This window comes from Podarcis vaucheri, assembly GCF_965113315.1.
Source record: "Podarcis vaucheri genome assembly, chromosome: 1".
NCBI classification, from domain to species: Eukaryota; Metazoa; Chordata; class Lepidosauria; order Squamata; family Lacertidae; genus Podarcis; species Podarcis vaucheri.
In genome coordinates, this window is record NC_138759.1 from 29,111,592 (window position 1) to 29,130,159 (window position 18,568).

General features: G+C 43.4%; 1 long non-coding RNA gene across 2 annotated transcripts in view; it reads left to right on the plus strand.

Moving 5' to 3' along the window:
- Window positions 1-14,029, plus strand: part of LOC309539013 — a 31,821-nt gene extending 17,792 nt beyond the window's left edge. Inside the window, exons 1-3 of one of the 2 annotated variants that reach the window (XR_014222606.1) lie at window positions 6,421-6,492; window positions 12,691-12,810; window positions 13,667-14,029. This is a non-coding gene — a long non-coding RNA (uncharacterized lncRNA). Of the gene's footprint in view, window positions 1-6,420; window positions 6,493-12,690; window positions 12,811-13,666 lie in introns of those variants that run through there. The other variant, XR_014222605.1, reaches the window with a different exon arrangement.
- Window positions 14,030-18,568: the final 4,539 nt, after the last annotated feature.

Below are 18,568 nucleotides of genomic sequence, written 5' to 3' on the forward strand. Positions count from 1 at the left end.
TGTTCGGTCTTTGCTAAGTGGTTCACAGCCTTTATTGTATTCAATCCCAAAGCAATTCCATGAGATGAGTTACTGTTGGTCCCATTTTATAGATGGGGAACTGAAGCTGGCAGATGGTGACCTGCCAAAGGACAGAGAATGGGGGACAAACTAACCATTATGTGCAAAGCTGTGAAACAAAGTCTTGGTATCTTATTTTATTGTTTGAAAGAAAAATGAAAAGCAGATCTCCCTGCTCATTGCTGAGAGTGGTGGTGGGGGATTTTGAGCAGAACAGTGCTTGGTACAGAAAGGGTTAAGCTTCACTGCCTTCCTACTGCTACATTCAAAAGAGCACCCTCCTCAGGCTGCTATTCTATATAAAAATGCAGGTCCTCATTACACACATTGAATACAGGGATGTGGGTGGCGCTGTGGTCTAAACCACTGAGCCTCTTCGGCTTGCTGATCAGAAGGTCGGCTGTTTGAATCCCCGCAATGGGGTGAGCTCCCGTTGCTCTATTCCAGCTCCTGCCAATCTAGCTGTTCAAAAGCATGCCAGTGCAAGTCTTCTTCTTCTTCTTCTTCTTCTTCTTCTTCTTCTTCTTCTTCTTCTTCTTCTGCGATCACTTGTAGCCGAGTAAGATTGTCTTCCATAAACATGGTTTTAACAGTGAGTTCGTAAGTGACTGTGGAGGCCAATTCTGGATCCACACGTCCTTCCACAGTGGGGACATTGGTTTCCGGACGGGAGTTGATCATGGTGTGGATTTGCCAAGTGTGCCTTCCTCTTAGCATGTTTCTCCTTTGCATCCTGAGTTTGTCTTCAAAGCCCATGACACGTTTGGTAAAGGCTATTCTCCAACTGGAGCACTCATAGGCCAGTGTCTCCCAGTTGTCAGTTGGAAAAAACTACATTTTTTAAGATTTGCCTTGAGACAGTCTTTAAACCTCTTTTGTTGACCACAAGCATTACGCTTTCCATTTTCAAGTCCAGTGCAAGTAGATAAATAGGCACCGCTGTGGTGGAAAGGTAAACAGTGTTTCTGTGTGCTCTGGTTTCCGTCATGGTGTTGTGTTGTGCCAGAAGCTGTTTAGCCATGCTGGCCACATGACCCGGAAAGCTGTCTGTGGACAAATGACGGCTCCCTCGGCCTGAAAAGCAGGATGAGCACTGCACCCTATAGTTGCCTTTGACTAGACTTAACCATCCAGGGGTCCTTTACCTTTTACAGGGCAGGTTTGTAACTGGGGGAGAGACCAACCCTAGAGATTTGCTGTCAGCCATTTTAGACAATTTGGAGCTAAAGGAACAGATGGTCTGACTCAGTTTAAGGTCAGCTTCCTGTTGTGCTTGGCCACTGTTAGGAGTCCATTTTCTCAAGAAAAAAACCTTTTGAAATCAGATCTTTTCTAGGAAGGGTGATTTCAGTTCACAGTTGAAGCAAGCACCTTCAACAACATGAGCCATCAGCCATTATTTTTCATGAGCAAATAATCCACCTGCCAATTCAGGCCACTCAAGTTAATCAATATAAAAATGTATAATAGATCAGAGGTATATCTTACACTTATTAACAGATAAATGAGTTGAGGCAGCTTAATGCGCACCAGCCATGAAGGTGTGGCTTAACAACATCCTATAAATGCCAACAGGTATATAAATATTATAAATAAATAACTGTAAACACAATCATAATAAATACTTCAATCGGTGTCCAGCTTTTTCATTTAATTAAAACATTTTCCTTATTTTCTTCAATATACTGTTTTTGTTTCTTAACAAATACATGCAATCAATGAGAACAGAATATATGTCATAGTCAGTTTCAAGGACTAAATTCCCCTTAATGCTAACTGACGCTGCACGGGAATTAAGGCTACATCCTTCAGACCATCTTGCATGAGCCCTATTATAATGGGTAAGATTGATTCTAAAGGAGCATTTTCAGGTTTCCAGCTCATACGTTTTCCTTTATAATTATACAGCTTATCTCTTTGTGTGCATTAGGGTTAGCCTTTAAGCAATTCTAATGGCGGCTCTTTGCAAACAGCTCAGAAAGCAACAGGGGCAGCATTTCCACTAAATTCAATGGGCCTTTTAAAACTTCAAGGCCTCTTTCTTTGCCACAGATGATTTCATATAGGTATGCCACTTCAGAGTGGAACAGTGCAACATAATTATTATTATTAAGTCCGTTGCTACTTTCTCTATTTCTCTCATAAAGTTTAATGAGGCCGAACATTTAGCCCTTCGGTGCCCAAACAATGACAAAATATCATTCTGCCTTTTTAAAATCATATTTTTTAAAAAATAAATAAATAAAATAAACCACTGCAAAGGAGTAATGGTGATGCTGGTGATATTTTATTTCTCTTTGGGCGCCGCAAGTGAGTTCACTGCTAAGCAAACTCTGCCACCGCCACTGAGATGATTCCCAGACTTAAATTTAGACATGTGGTAAAGATGCTTGCTTGCTGAATTGGGGCTATTTGTGTTGACATTACTAAACAGATCCAATTTTGTGGAGTATCTGCACCAATTTTAACTCTCTCTTTTTTGGTATAAAAATAGAGCCCCTTATAGTTGTTGGTGTGTTTTTTTTTAAAAAAAGTATAACTCTAAGGTTTTATTTTGCGTGAGTTAGTGTACTTAACTCCTGAATCATAACCAGGTGCTAAACCATTGAGTCTCATCTTGACTTACACACCTTTGTGCCTCAAAATGTATTGAAATGTTAGGCATTTTAAGGCAAACTTTAGGAAGAAGATAAGCAGAGAACAATGGGATCTCTGACCTGTAGGAAAACATCAGCTTTGAACTCAAATTATATGTTGAGTTGGCATCCGTCTGCATCGGGAGACAATGGAAGGGTGCGCCTTTGGGGGGTGAGGTCAAACTATTGGCTGGTTGCAGCACCTGCTGTGGCTATAGAGACTGATGTGGGGGAGACATGTTTCGTTGCAGCTGGGGCAGATGAAGGCATCTGGTTGTGCTGCTGCAGATGAACCATGGCATTTCTTCTCTCTGCGCTCCTCCCAGAGGTCATTCCTCCTCTGGTCACTGCTACGGATACACAACTTGACTTCCTGTTGCTGGCACTACGGTCGTCTGCAAGGGACTTCCACATGGCAAGGGTCATGTTGCCAGCCTTCATGTCATGTTTGCAGACATCTCAGGGTTACAGGTGACACCAGAATTGGGCTACTACTAGCTGTATTACTTACAGATTCTCCCCAACCTGATTAAAGAATCAATAATCCAGACTCCAAAGCTTTTTGTTTGTTTCGTAAGTGAATACAGCATTCATTCTTTCAAATGCTGTGCTTTTTTCCACCATCCTGAGATTGCATTCAGCTGATTTTAGAGAACTTTAGCAAGATGTACAGAGAAAATAATGGCTTGCTGCCTTGACAACTTAACAGTAATGCATTCTTATCATTAAACTATGTAACTGGAGTGATATTAATTAGTGAAACCCACATCATAATAATTTCATTTAAGAATATTTGCCACCACAGGTTAATGATGCTTGACATTTTGAGGGCTGTTTTTGACATTACTTGTTAATGGAGCCGGCAGCTTCTATGATTAAATGAACACTATCCACTGAAAAAAATATGACAATAATATTTGTTGCCTGTTTAGGATATTTATCTGTAATATAGACTTCTTTACGCATACAAAATCTATGGGTTTTGTGATATCCCTAGTGGAAGCCTTTTAAAAATTGTTTATAGATTTTTGTTTGAGATTTTTACAATAAAAGACCTCCTGCCTTTCTCATTTATATTTTTGGTGACATGGGAGATTTGGTAATATATACTGTATAGAAAAAGAAGAATGGTTATAAAGGAACTATAGTGGGAAGAAAAAAAAGAAAGAAAAAGAAAAGCAAAACATGGTATAGTTCATGATGGGAGGTACCAGAGGGAGATACCCATCTTTTTAGTCCACCCAGATTTCTAAGAAATTCTGCCAAATGTAATGCAATTTCTCTCACCCCTCTTTCCATGTAAAGTATTTGTTCATAAGAGCGACGCGGGTGGTGCTGTGGGTTAAACCACAGAGCCTAGGACTTGCCGATCAGAAGGTCAGCAGTTCGAATCCCCGCGACGGGATGAGCTCCCGTTGCTCGGTCCCTGCTCCTGCCAACCTAGCAGTTTGAAAGCACGTCAAAGTGCAAGTAGATAAATAGGTACCGCTCCAGCGGGAAGGTAAACGGCATTTCCGTGCGCTGCTCTGGTTTGCCAGAAGCGGCTTAGTCATGCTGGCCACATGACCCGGAAGCTGTACGCCGGCTCCCTCGGCCAGTAAAGCGAGATGAGTGCCGCAACCCCAGAGTCGTCCGTGACTGGACCTAATGGTCAGGGGTCCCTTTACCTTTACTTATTTGTTCATAAGCTGTGAGGCCTAAGAGGTTTTTTACCCATTGGTCATCATGAGGAATCTAGAGGCTTTTCTGTTTTCTCCAACTCCCATCAGCCTCATTCAGCATTGCCAATGGCCATGGGAATCCAACAGCATCTGGGGAAATCTGTGTTTGACTAGGAGGATGCTCTGTGAACCCAGGCTCTCTATTGGGTAGACATGTCCCATTTTAAAATTATGTGTTTTATAGCAGCATGGAGAAATGTAATATGATAGCATTTGTTTAAGATCATATTAATTCTTCTTGTTACTTCTTTCCAGATATATGCAATGACAACATAGTCCCAAAAGAGAAATTAGTCTGTAGTGCTCTGATTCTCCAGCAGTTAGCATTGGTTCGGATGCCTAAGTGGAAGAGTTATTCAGAGGTCTAGTCTACTCCTTGTTGGGAGAGCCTCAGATGAAGATTTAAGATGAAGGTGCCATGATCACAGCAAGCATAGAATCATAGATTCTCCCCTACAATGCAGAAAACTTGTGACATGATGGTTTAATTTTGACTTAAGCTCCGTATTCCACACACACACACACACACACACACACACACACAGGGAATGATGGTCAGCCTCCTAGAAGGACCAACGGCTGGTGCAATTCCTATTGCAAGTGGTTGTCTATGCAGTCACCCATCCCACCTACCATCCATACCAGAGATGAAGATTTCTTTTTATGCTGCCCTGGTATACACACACTGATGGGAGGCTAATAGTGCTTCATACTACGGCTTTTAATTTTTATTATTCTTGTGTAATCGTCCCTCCTTCTCTATGCAATTTCTTCTTCTTTCCTCATGTTTTCTCATAAAAAGTGTGCAGAAAGAGAAAATGATGGTAAGACAATTGGCCAGGCATGCCGTTCCACCAGGGCACAACAATTGAAAACCAAAGGAATGTACGCAAACAGTTCTCCACATGACAAAACGTGCCTTGACATGTACCACTTCAAGCTGCAAGAGTAGACAATGCACAGTCAAATTCCCAGCAACAAAGGGTGGGGGGAAATCCCTACTCATAGCAAACTAGGGTATCAGGAAGAAGGCTACAGTTGTGCACTTGACTTCTTCCTGACTTTCTGACTTTCCAAGTTTTCAATGTATGTGCAGGGAGGTCTGCTGGTTTGATTTTAATAGATGGGAGAACATTCACTACCTGCAGTCCCAAGTAGTAATGGCCAGGAATATTTTATGCTCTCTGCCTCAAGAAAGGTGTTTTGTTTTTTAGTTTAGGGCTCTCTCAAGGATTCTGTGCTGTTGGTCTCAAGCCTGCGTTTGTGGCATACCCTCCAACATTTCTCCAATGAAAATAGGGACGTCCCAGTCCATAATGATAATTTTACTATTTATACTCCACACATCTTACTGGGTTGCCCCAGTCACTCTGGACAGCTTCCAACATATTAAAAACAACAACATTAAACATTTTAAAAAACTTCCCTATGGAGGATTGCTTTCAGACAGCTTTGGAGTCAGATAACTCCATACCTTCCGACAATTATTCAATGAAAATAGGGACATCCTAAGGAAAAGTGGAACATTCCAGGATCAAATCAGAAACTGGGACGGCTTCTCTAAATCAGGGTTGTCCCTGGAAAATAGGAACACTTGGAAGGTCTGAAGCAATTGACAGACCAATTTAGAGTGGTACCTCGGGTTACATATACTTTAGGTTACATACGCTTCAGGTTACAGACTCCGCTAACCCAGAAATATTACCTCAGGTTAAGAACTTTGCTTCAGGATGAGAACAGAAATCGTGCTCCGGCAGCAGGAGGCCCCATTAGCTAAAGTGGTGCTTCAGGTTAAGAACAGTTTCAGGTTAAGAACTGACCTCCGGAACGAATTAAGTACTTAGCCTGAGGTACCACTGTATTGGATGTAAATGTAATAGTGATTTTACTTGGAAGTAACTAATAGTTAAAATAAGAAACTATATCCTAAGGCACTACAACTCCCATTCAGCCAGCACATTGCTGAGGCTGATGGGAGTTGTAGTCCAAAAATATGGAGAGCACCAAGGTTGGGAAGGCTATCCAAAGAAACCGAGACTGGGTGTCAACTTGTAGCGGAATGGAAGAGGAATCAGGTAAACTGGTAGAATAGACTACAATTTTTTAGTCTTGAAGGTGGAAGCTACCATTTTTAAAGCTCCCCAGTAAGAAAACCCTCTGCAAGTAAAAAACCAAGCCTGGGAGAGAGCAAGAGTGTGCTGGCTTTCTATTTGCAGGGGAAGAGGGTTTGTGTTTTTTTAATGTAGGGGGGTGTCTGAAGTAATGGAATCTGCTCTACTTCCTTGGCCTTCTAGCACCTCCTTCTGTGCAGACGAAGCCAAGGGACTTGGGAGCCTCAACTCTTGGCCTGCTTCTGAGTGCACCACAGAATAGCCTTCCTCATTCCATTTAAAAATAAAAATAAAAAGTAGCCAGCGACTTCCTTTACCAGAATCAAATAATAATAATTATTCCACTAAAGGGCAGAGGCTTTTATTTGAGGGAATGTGTAATACTAGCTGGGTAAGGAGATGTAAAGCAAACATGTTGGTCGGACCTCACTAGCAGAAAAGGAAAACAAACGTTCTTGAGGGTTTGCTCATTTTGATTATTGATGGGAACTGTCAAGCAGAAGCTCTCAACAAGCTGCTCATATTGTCTATACAATTATTTTACTTTGCCTGAAGGGCAGCTCATTTATTCATCCTGTGTGTGTGTATATATATATATATATATATGCAGGTTTTGGTGTCTTCGGGTGTCTTCCCGTGTAAGAGTCGGGGTGTCTGTGCGACGTTTCGACGAGGTCTCACTCGTCATCTTCAGGCTGGTGCTTTCGGCTTCTTGTTACTGGAACAGAGCAGAATCTGGTGTTTGAGTTCCTATAAATACTGTTGAGGGGTGTGGTGTATAGCCTCCAACGTTCTGGGCAGAGAGGAAGTTCCTAGATTAGTGTGCCTTTTCTTCTTTTGTTCCTTAATTACTTGAGGGATATCTTGAGTGATTTCATGAGTGATATTCTGAATACCACTGGGTGGGTCATTAAGTGTAGATTAGTTGCTAAAGCTTTCGTGTCTTGACCTCTTGAGCTTGTGAAGAGTTTTTCTGAGAAGATGGCTGTGCTGCATTTAGTTGTGCTCTGGCTTGGCTTCGTGTATAGGGGCGAGCTGTGGTTTTGTGCCTTGTGCCAGCCAGATCTGTGTAGGGATTGCAGGGGGGTGCAGCATCCGGAGGTGCCACTATAGTTTGGCTACTGGATGGAGTCTGTAATATGTCTGTGGAGAGGGTCTGGGTTTGGGTCTGGTGTGGTTGATTGGTGACGGCGTTCTGTGTGCCTCTGGTTCTGGTGTCGGTTTTTGTGGGGAGGGCTAATTTCCAGATGTCTGGCAGGCGGGACGTGTCGTCACGCTTGTTCATGTTGTGAGGGTGTTTCTCTATCTCGATGGCTTCCATGATTATTCTCTTGTGGTGATGTTCCATGTTAAAGAGCAATTTGGAATCTGCAAAATTAATTTCGTGTCCTGTTTCTTTCATGTGTTGGAAAAGAGAGGAAGTTTTTTCTTCTTTTTTGACGGCATTCTTGTGTTCTGCGATACGTGCATTTATTCGTCTGTTTGTTTGTCCAATGTACGTGGCTGGGCAGACTTTGCAGGGTATTTCATAGACCCCTTGGTTTTCCAGCTGGATTTTGTCTTTTGGGTTTCTGAGGATATTGGCTATTTTTTGGTTGGTGCAGAAGGCTGTTTTGATATTGTGTTTATGGAGGATTTTGCTGATTTTGTCTGTAGTGCCCTTGATATAAGGAAGGAGGGCCATGCCATTGTTTTCTTCTGTGTCTTGGTTTTTGGGGGGTGTTTCTTTTTGGATTAGCTTCGTAACCCTGTTTTTCTGGTATCCATTGGCGATTAACACATTTGAGAGATTCTGTAACTCAGTTGTCAAGTGGTCTTTGTCAGCCAGGCGTTTGGTTCTGGAGATGAGAGTCTTGGCTACGGAGTTTATTTGTGCAGGGTGGTGGTGTGATTGTGCATGTAAGTAGCGGTTGGTGTGTGTTTTTTTCCGGTAGATAGTGTGTCCTAGGGAGCCATCAGGTTTTTTGTAGATTAGGACGTCAAGAAAGGGGAGTTGGTTGTTGTCTTCTATTTCCATAGTGAATTGTATATTGGGGTGTAGGCTGTTGAGATGTGTGAGGAAGCTATCTAGTTTTTCTTTCCCGTGTGGCCAAATTACAAAGGTGTCGTCAACATATCTGAGCCAAAGTTTGGGTTTGTGTTCTGACTTGTCTAAAGCATTGGTTTCAAAGTGTTCCATGTACAAATTTGCGATGACCGGTGAGAGGGGTGATCCCATAGGTGCTCCTTCTATCTGTTTGTATCTTTGTCCATTGTGGATGAAGTACGTGTTGGTTAGGCAGTGGTTGGTCAGGTCCAGGATGTATTTGGGGGGGTTGTATTTGTTTTGAATGGCTGTCAAGGCTTCATTAATGGGCACTTGAGTGAAGAGAGATACAACATCGAAGCTCACAAGTAGGTCATCGGGATGTAGGTATTGCTTCTTTATTGTTTCTATGAACTGGAAGGAGTTAGTAACGTGTGAAGCGATGGATTCTGCATAGGGCTGAAGTTGCTTAGCGAGAAATTTAGCGAGATTTTGTAGAGGTGAGCCTATGGAGCTGACTATTGGTCTGAGTGGTGTTCCTTCTTTGTGTATCTTGGGGAGACCGTAGAGTTTGGGGCATCTGGATGATTTTTCTCTGGGGATGATTCTTAGCTGGATTTCTTCACTGATAGGAGAGGCTTTTATTTTGGATTTGGTGGTTTTTTCCAGATAGGTGGTGGGATCTGTTTTTATAGGTTGGTAGGTAGGGTCTTGGAGTAGATTTGATAGTTTTGCTTGGTAGTCCGATGTGTTCATCACAACAGTGGCGTTGCCTTTGTCTGCTGGGAGAATGATTATGTTGTTGTCTTTCCTCAGGTTGGTGAGTGCTTTCTGTTCTTCTTTGTGTAAATTGCTTCTGGGTGGTTTGCTGGAGCAGAGGATGTTGGTGACTTCAAGTCTGATTTTATTGGCTTCATCTGGGTCGATTTTGGTCAGGCTAGCTTCGACTCCGCATATGATGTTTTCCGTGGGGATGCGTCTCGGGGCGACTGCAAAGTTGAAACCTTTGGAGAGTACTTTGGTTTCAGTTGGGGTGAGGATCCTGTCTGATATGTTATGTACTGTTTGTTTCATGGGTTGTTGTGGAGGGTGGCTGGGTTTCTGGCGTTTCTCTAGTTTGTAGAGTTTGTTGGTGTGTCTGTCTGTCTTATGTGAGGTCTCAGTTTCAGCTCTCCAGACGGCTAGTTGTTTGCATTTGTCCCAGAGTGCAGGGTGGATTTTGTTACATAGTTTGAGGTGAAGAGTGAGCAGATCTTTGTTGGTTTGGTTTAGTAGGTATCTTTTCTTATGTATTTCGTTTCTGATTAGGGATAGTTCAGTTCGTTTCAGGATCCTTTCGGTAGCTGGGGTTTTAGAGTGGAATTTAAGTTGGAAGCATGTGGGAGTTAAGTTGTTGTCTCGGCAGTTGCGTAGGAACAGGAGATCACATAAGATGGTGGCTCTTCGGATTTCTAGTTTCTCGTAGGTTCTTGTCAGCTTTCTGCACCAACCAAAAAATAGCCAATATCCTCAGAAACCCAAAAGACAAAATCCAGCTGGAAAACCAAGGGGTCTATGAAATACCCTGCAAAGTCTGCCCAGCCACGTACATTGGACAAACAAACAGACGAATAAATGCACGTATCGCAGAACACAAGAATGCCGTCAAAAAAGAAGAAAAAACTTCCTCTCTTTTCCAACACATGAAAGAAACAGGACACGAAATTAATTTTGCAGATTCCAAATTGCTCTTTAACATGGAACATCACCACAAGAGAATAATCATGGAAGCCATCGAGATAGAGAAACACCCTCACAACATGAACAAGCGTGACGACACGTCCCGCCTGCCAGACATCTGGAAATTAGCCCTCCCCACAAAAACCGACACCAGAACCAGAGGCACACAGAACGCCGTCACCAATCAACCACACCAGACCCAAACCCAGACCCTCTCCACAGACATATTACAGACTCCATCCAGTAGCCAAACTATAGTGGCACCTCCGGATGCTGCACCCCCCTGCAATCCCTACACAGATCTGGCTGGCACAAGGCACAAAACCACAGCTCGCCCCTATACACGAAGCCAAGCCAGAGCACAACTAAATGCAGCACAGCCATCTTCTCAGAAAAACTCTTCACAAGCTCAAGAGGTCAAGACACGAAAGCTTTAGCAACTAATCTACACTTAATGACCCACCCAGTGGTATTCAGAATATCACTCATGAAATCACTCAAGATATCCCTCAAGTAATTAAGGAACAAAAGAAGAAAAGGCACACTAATCTAGGAACTTCCTCTCTGCCCAGAACGTTGGAGGCTATACACCACACCCCTCAACAGTATTTATAGGAACTCAAACACCAGATTCTGCTCTGTTCCAGTAACAAGAAGCCGAAAGCACCAGCCTGAAGATGACGAGTGAGACCTCGTCGAAACGTCGCACAGACACCCCGACTCTTACACGGGAAGACACCCGAAGACACCAAAACCTGCATTCCTGTACCCGTGAAAATCTACGAAAGCAAATATATATATATATATATATATATATATATATATATATATATATACACGCGCGCACACACACATTTTTGTTATCTGGCAAGAGACTTGTTCAACTCTAAACATTTAAACATGTTCGAGGAAAAGAAAAGCTACACAGTGAAGTAAGAATGTTTCTTCAAGGTCATGCTTGCTCACATTTAGGGCCTAACTAGATGTAAAGTAAGGTGTGCAGGAAGCTGGCATATGCCAAGTCTGACCTCCATCTAGCTCAGTACTGTCGACACGGATTGGCAGTGTCTCTCCAAGGTTTCAGGCATATCCTGAAGATGCCAGGGACTGAACCCAGAATTTCTTTTTTATTAAAACAGGCTAATATGGTTACTCTTCTTGAAAGCAGGTGAAGTAATTCCTTTCAGATTTTAACATGTATGCACGCATACATACACAAGGCAGAATTACAGTGGTACCTCGAGTTAAGTACTTAATTCGTTCCAGAGGTCCGTACTTAACCTGAAACTGTTCTTAACCTGAAGCACCACTTTAGCTAATGGGGCCTCCCGCTGCTGCCGCGCTGCTGGAGCACGATTTCTGTTCTCAACCTGAAGCAAAGTTCTTAACCTGAAGCACTATTTCTGGGTTAGCGGAGTTTGTAACCTGAAGCGTATGTAACCTGAGGTACCACTGTATATGTGTTGTTCTAAGACATCTGGGGTGTGTGCGTGGAGGCTTCTTTTATCCAAGCCATACAACTAGGAAAAATGTTTAAAAACAAAAAGGAGTGTTTTTTAAGCAACATATTTCCCATTCTAGTTCTTTTGAAATTATACAGAAAGGTGGGGTGGGGATGGTGGAAAGAGAAAGGAAGAAAGAAACAGGAACAAACGGGCTCCAGCGAAGGGAATGAAAGAATTGTGGGCTTCTCATTCTGCAAGCGGCCCTACAGCCACAGATTGCCTATCTATACTATATAGAAAACATAACCATATATATTTCAACAGTTAACATACTTTGCCTCATCTGAATGCCTGAGGGCTTTGGTAATTGAATTGAGAATTAGGTAATATTGACAAGAGTGTTGCCTTCCATTGTGATAGATGTTGTGAGCTCGGCTACCTATCGTCTCTGAGCTACCATACTCAACCTGTTCTAAGATGTAGCCAGTGCTATTCCTACTCACAGTAGACCTATTAAATATAATGGTCGTGGCTAAATTAAGTCTTTTAATTTCAATGGCTCTACTCTTGAGCATGTCTTATTTGGATACAATTCAGCGTCACAAATATTAACACTCGGAGCTCTTCAGCTTCTATGGAATGTGATTGTCTTAAATGAAGGCTGCAAGAGGCCAACAGGACACATGAGAGATAATATATTCAGCCCTCTTCCCTTCAGCATTTAGAGCACATCCAGCCAATAGGGGTTGCCTGATGAATTTTTAACCACTTCTTTCAACATATGCCTTGGATTTTGTTGCATTCTTGATTTTATCTCAGGAATGTTTCCCATCAATAATTATGAACCAACCTTCCTGTTTCTTCTTCTTTCTCTTCAGAGAAACTGCTTTTTTATATTGGGTTGGGCAGGCAAGGTGGTTAGTTTTTGTTCCAAAATCAGGTCTGACTCATCCAGGTGTGTTTCATTGCCAGGTTTGTTCAGTTGATTACTTCCCGGGAGAAACGTGGTTCTTTTGCACGTATTGCTGAGGATCATCACTGAGAGCGATGCAGGGAGCTTTGCAGCCTCTCATCCGCCACTAACACTTGCAGGTTAGTTTCTTTTGCCTTCTTGATGGGAGAACGTAGCAATCGTGGAAAGAGCTAGCACAACAGATTCATAAAACCCACTGAAGACGGACAGCAACAGTTATGAGCATGGTGCTGATAATACACCATATAACACCGGTCCTGAAAGATCTACATTGGCTCCCAGTACGTTTCCAAGCACAATTCAAAGTGTTGGTGCTGACCTTTAAAGCCCTACATGGCCCCAACCCCGTATACCTGAAGAAGCGTCTCCACCCCCATCGTTCGGCCCGGACACTGAGGTCCAGCTCTGAGGGCCTTCTGGCGGTTCCCTCACTGCAAGAAGTGAGGTTACAGGGAACCAGGCAGAGGGCCTTCTCAGTAGTGGCACCCGCCCTGTGGAATGCCCTCCCATCAGATGTCAAGGAAATAAACAACTATCTGACTTTTAGAAGACATCTGAAGGCAGCCCTGTTTAGGGAAGTTTTTAATGTTTGAAGTTTTATTGTATTTTTAATATTTTATAGGGAGCTGCCCAGAGTGGCTGGGGAAACCAAGCCAGATGGGCAGGGTATAAATAAATAAATAAATAAAGCCAAGGTTGCAGGTGCGATCCTCATATGGGACAGCTGCATATTCCTGCATTGCAGGGGGTTGGACTATATGGTCCTCAGTGTCCTTTCCAAATCTATGATTCAATGAGGTTAGGACAGCACTGAAGTACAATCGTTCTTCATATGCTCCACCCTTTCTTGCATAATAATGTGGTTTATCTGCAAAAGTGACAGCGTACAGTTTTGCAGCTAAGATTCTCCAGAATAAGATGTCACCTGAAAAAGCATCTCAACCCCACCCCTTTCCCCTTGTTCCTTCTGTACAGAGCTTTCATCAGTTGCTGTGGAACAACAGCAGGAGAGGGCTGCTGTGCTCCTCTCTTCCCTGTGGGTTCCCCCAAGGCAACTGGTTGGTCACTGTGGGGAAAAGAAGGTTGGACTAGATGGGCCTTTGGTCTGATCCAGCAGGACTCTTCTTCTGTTTTTCTAGGGTTGTTCTTTTGGCTGAATGAGCGCTAGTGCTAGAGGCTGCTTTTTCTAGCCCTGTGCCAAACACATATTTGGCAAGACGCTGCAAATCTCAAACCAGAGACTCTGGTGGAATCTACACACATGTTAAAAAAAATTGTTCAAAATGCTTTTTAAAAAATCATTTTGAAAAATGCATTGAATTTGCTATAGCTCGCAATTGTATATTGCACTTTACAACACATTCAAAACGTTTTATTTGCAGCTGTATAGCTGAGTCCCCTGGCCGAGGGATGTAGGTGCCTTACTGTTTGCACAGGTGGTCTGACAGAAAGAGAGGAGGATCTGCTGGTCTTCCTCTTCTGTGCTTCAGTTCCACTACTGTAGGTGGTCAAAGGGTGGTATTGCGGCTGCCTGCTTTGCTGGAGCTGTGCGAGAGAAAGAGCCCATTGGTTCCACTTGATGCTATATAGTCTCTGGCTGTAGCCTGGTTCCTCATTCTAAGTATTGCTCATGTCCTGAGTAGCCTTCAGGTTGCCTTTCTGCAGCAGTTGCTCCCATCCTGGCTACCAGCTTGCTTTCGTCAGGCAGGCAGCCCCTGACAGTTGTTTTCCCCATTTGTGCTGTAACATTGACCCCAAACGTTCTCAGTAGCATCCTCTTTTCCCTTATCCAGATAGCTCATTTTTTGAAGTGCACGTCTAGATGAAAAATTGTGGCCCATGCGTACCTGAAAAAAATATTCTGCAAATTTTGCAAAAACAACAAACAAACAAACAAACAACCCAGTTCAGTGCCAGGGTGTGACCTTGCAAACCTAATGATCTGCTAGGAACATGGAAACTGCTATTAAGGGGAGAAATCTTCAGAAGTATTAGAAAGGTATGTTCTGTAAGCATGGGCATGTAGCGGTGCAAAGCCATAATACAACTAGGTTTTAGATACTGGCAGGTGAGTGTCAGAGGCAAGGAAAAGGACATTGTGCCATCTTAAGTCAATGTAGGCCATGAGGCAACTTACCTGTCAAACATAATAACAAAATGCTCCAGATCTAAGCCTCTGCATGTCTGGATAGAAAACAAATCAATCCACAGAAATACCATCTAATGGATAGCATTGCTCAACAGCAGGAAGGCTCTAAATATGAGATGGTTGGGACTGGGACTCTAGAAAGCTGCCTTATACTTGGCCAGTCTATCTGCAAATCCTCAGGCCAGAATGATCTACTCCAGGGATGAGAAACCTATGGGCATCCGGCTGTTGCTGAACTACAGCTCCCAGTGTCCCAGACTATTGGTAGTTTGAGGCGATGAAAGTTGTAGTTCAAAAACCTCTGGAGGACCACAGGTTCCTGATCACTGGCTTCCTCTGGCTCTCCAGGATCTTGGACTGGTATTCGCCATCACCCATTAACTCATCCCTTTTAGTTGCAGATGCCAGGGACTGAGCCTTCTGCATGCAGCACATGTGTCATTGAAATACAGTCCTTCTAAACAGAGACGGCATGAACATGTTCCCATGATTCAGTTGCCTGAAAGGCTCCTGCTGCTCACATCTTCCTGTTATAGAACTAAAGATTCATACTTACTGTGTGTATGAAACACATGGGGAAGGTCTTTCACCTGATGATGTTGCTTATGTCCATAGAAGAGGCCCATAGAAGCAATGCTTCCTTGGCAGAATCTCACTACACTTAAAAAGTTACAGAACAACAGAAGCAGATTATTTAGGACAGGGGTGGCTAACCTTGTGTCCTCCAGGTTAGTTGTTGCTGGACTACAATTCCCATCATACTTGACCATCAGCCAGGCTGGTCGGGGCTCATGGGAATTGGAGGTTGCAACTTAAATTGTGTAACTAATGTCTCAGTGACTGGATAAGGTGACCTGCCAAAATATCTCCCTCAAACAGGCTAAGAGTCCACACGAATCAGATGTGAAAATTGTAATGCAAATCTGCCTTGCCTGGGCATTTCCTTTCAAGATAGCCGATTTCTCTACTTCTCCATCATGTCCAAGTGGAGAGGTCACATCTCCCCTCAAATAAACAAACTGAGGAAAGCTTGCCTTCTAGCTAGGAAGCTGGAGAACTTTGACAGTAGTTAACATTTTGACAGTTTCCCCTCTCCCAAAGTATTAAGCTCACTTCCCTGAAGCTTTTTCTCTTTGCAACTGGCTGACCCAGAGGCCTGTCCCTCAAAGTGATCTTCACACAAAAGATTATGGATATTGAAATGTTCCCTGTATTCCTTTGTCCCTTATCCAACTCCGAGGCAGCCAATGTTAGAGATAACCATAAGAGTAACTTTAGATTGCCTTGTGTACGGTTACAGAGGTCAACATTCTGGCCTAGTGTTTTTTTTCTTCCCTTTTTGATAGTGCCTACTCACTGTTCTCTCTCACTTTCTTTTTTTTCTTTAGCACTTCACTTAAATAGGCTGTTTAATTGTAGTTTGGGGCTGATTATCCCCCCCCCCACCTTACTTAGACCTTGTGAACTATGCTATTGCTCCAAAGTGCCTGGGAGATTAGGAGGACTGATGGGCTGAAATGACTAGGCATGATTTCAGCTAGCAATCCTCCTACTCCTAAAATCGAGTGGTGGCAAGAAGAGAGAAGTGGAATGGTTCATCCATTGATGGTGAGGTACCCTACAGGGATGCAGGTGGCGCTGTGGTCTAAACCACAGAGCCTAGGGCTTGCCGATCAGAAGGTCGGCAGTTTGAATCCCCACAACGGGGTGAGCTCCCATTGCTGAGTCCCTGCTCCTGCCAACTAGCAGTTCGAAAGCACATCAAAGTGCAAGTAGATAAATAGGTACCACTCCAGCGGGAAGGTAAACGCTGTTTCCGTGCACTGCTCTGGTTTGCCAGAAGCGGCTCAGTCATGCTGGCCACATGACCTGGAAGCTGTATGCCGGCTCCCTCGGCCAGTAAAGCGAGATGAGCGCCGGAACCCCAGAGTCGTCCGCGACTGGACCTAACCGTCAGGAGTCCCTTTACCTTTACCTTTTACCCTACAGAGCTGGTGCAGGAGTGCGGCTTTGCAGTCCATGCTATAGGTGTGTGTTCTTAATGGATACTGGCAGGCTTTTGCCTAAGCGCTAAGAAGACATCAACAGCCTGCAGCATGTGCTGAGAGTTGCTCCAGCTGAGTGTTGTTTCGGCACATGTATGTGAATTGCAGCGGAGTTGATCGATGTTTCCTTAAGGGAAAATTATGCCAAATGCTTGAGGTGAGTAATTGTCTGGGTCAATCCCAAGAAACATCAGCGGTATGCTAATGATTGGCATTAGGCAGCCTATTTGCAATTCTCTGTTCCTCGCCAAAGGTATCAAGGAAACACAGATGAACAAATTCCATTACATGATCTTTGACAATACCATAGGCACCTGTATATTTGAACTCCAGCAGTATCTTAGACTCCTGTGTGTTCACTTGTTTATTTGAGTTTTTAACCTGCACCATCCTGAAGTCTCTGGTTGGGTAGCAACGCTCAAACAACATTGCTCCAAGACCAGTAAATAAAATTCCCACGAGAGAGACTGAAGCACTAAATTGATTTGAAATGGTTGCATATCTACTTAACCCTTGCTATGAAAAGATAGTCCAAACATGACCATGCTTCCAGAAAATGTCTTCTGGGAAACAGAGTTCTTCAACTGTAGGACAGCCAACTGCTGAGGACACCTCTTGATACTTTCACAATTTGTTTGACACATTGGCCAATAAGACCTTGGCTGAGTTTAAAGATTTGAGGATGGATGTAAGGGAGGAGAAGGTTGGCTTCAAGGTTTGTCAAACTCAAGGTGGATTTTTCATCTCCTGAAACATTTCCTCCAAATAGGCAGAAATTCAACGTCTGCAGAATCTCCCCATCACTGTATCTCCTTGCTGGGGAAAAACTGGCACTGCATTTTTGCACGTCTCAAATAGAGGTAAAAGGCAGTGGAGGTGGAGGGAAATGGCAACACTAGTGTCCAATCATTTAAGGTTTTATAAATAAAAGCTATATACTAATTAAAACCAAGTAACATGATGTAATGTGCTCTTGGTGATCCACTCAGTCAGGTTAGGATTGCCATGACTGCACCCCCCACCCCGCATTAGCGTTTCTCTCATTCCTCTGAAATAACTAGATGATGAAGTCCACCCTGCTCTGCTATTGTTGCTAGTTGCTATCTTTTTAATAGCCCTGCTGCTCTGCTTTTAACAGCAGCCTGTCGCCTAGAAATTTGGTAGGGAAGCTTCACTTGCTAATTTTATTTTATTTATTTTATTGCTGTGTCATACTGTTCTTAAATGCACAGGAGCTGGGCTGACAGACACACAAATTTGGCAAGCTTATACCCTCTCCATGCAGTCAGTTTATCCACGGACTCAGAACAATTCAGTTCACCTAAGTGTCTGATTCTAAGAGTGTTGTGCATATCTATCAGGCTGTTCACAGGCACATGCAAGTTCAACCAAGACATGGCATACAAGTGAAACTGGTGACATTGTTGCAGGGGCTCCCTGGGGCCAATAAGATAAGCCAGACAATCTTCATGTTGAATGAACTGGTTTTGCAAAGGCCTCGGAGCACAACTGCAAGGTCTTGTTCAGCAAGAAGAAGATAGGAACGATGTAATAATAAGAAGGGCCCCAAAGGCTCTTGGTTGTTCCTTCCTGAGATTATCACAGGGTGAGCAAGTCCCTTTCCCAAAGGCACATGAATAATCCTCTCTGCTGGCCTCCTATTCACACCCGCTTTCAGTGTCA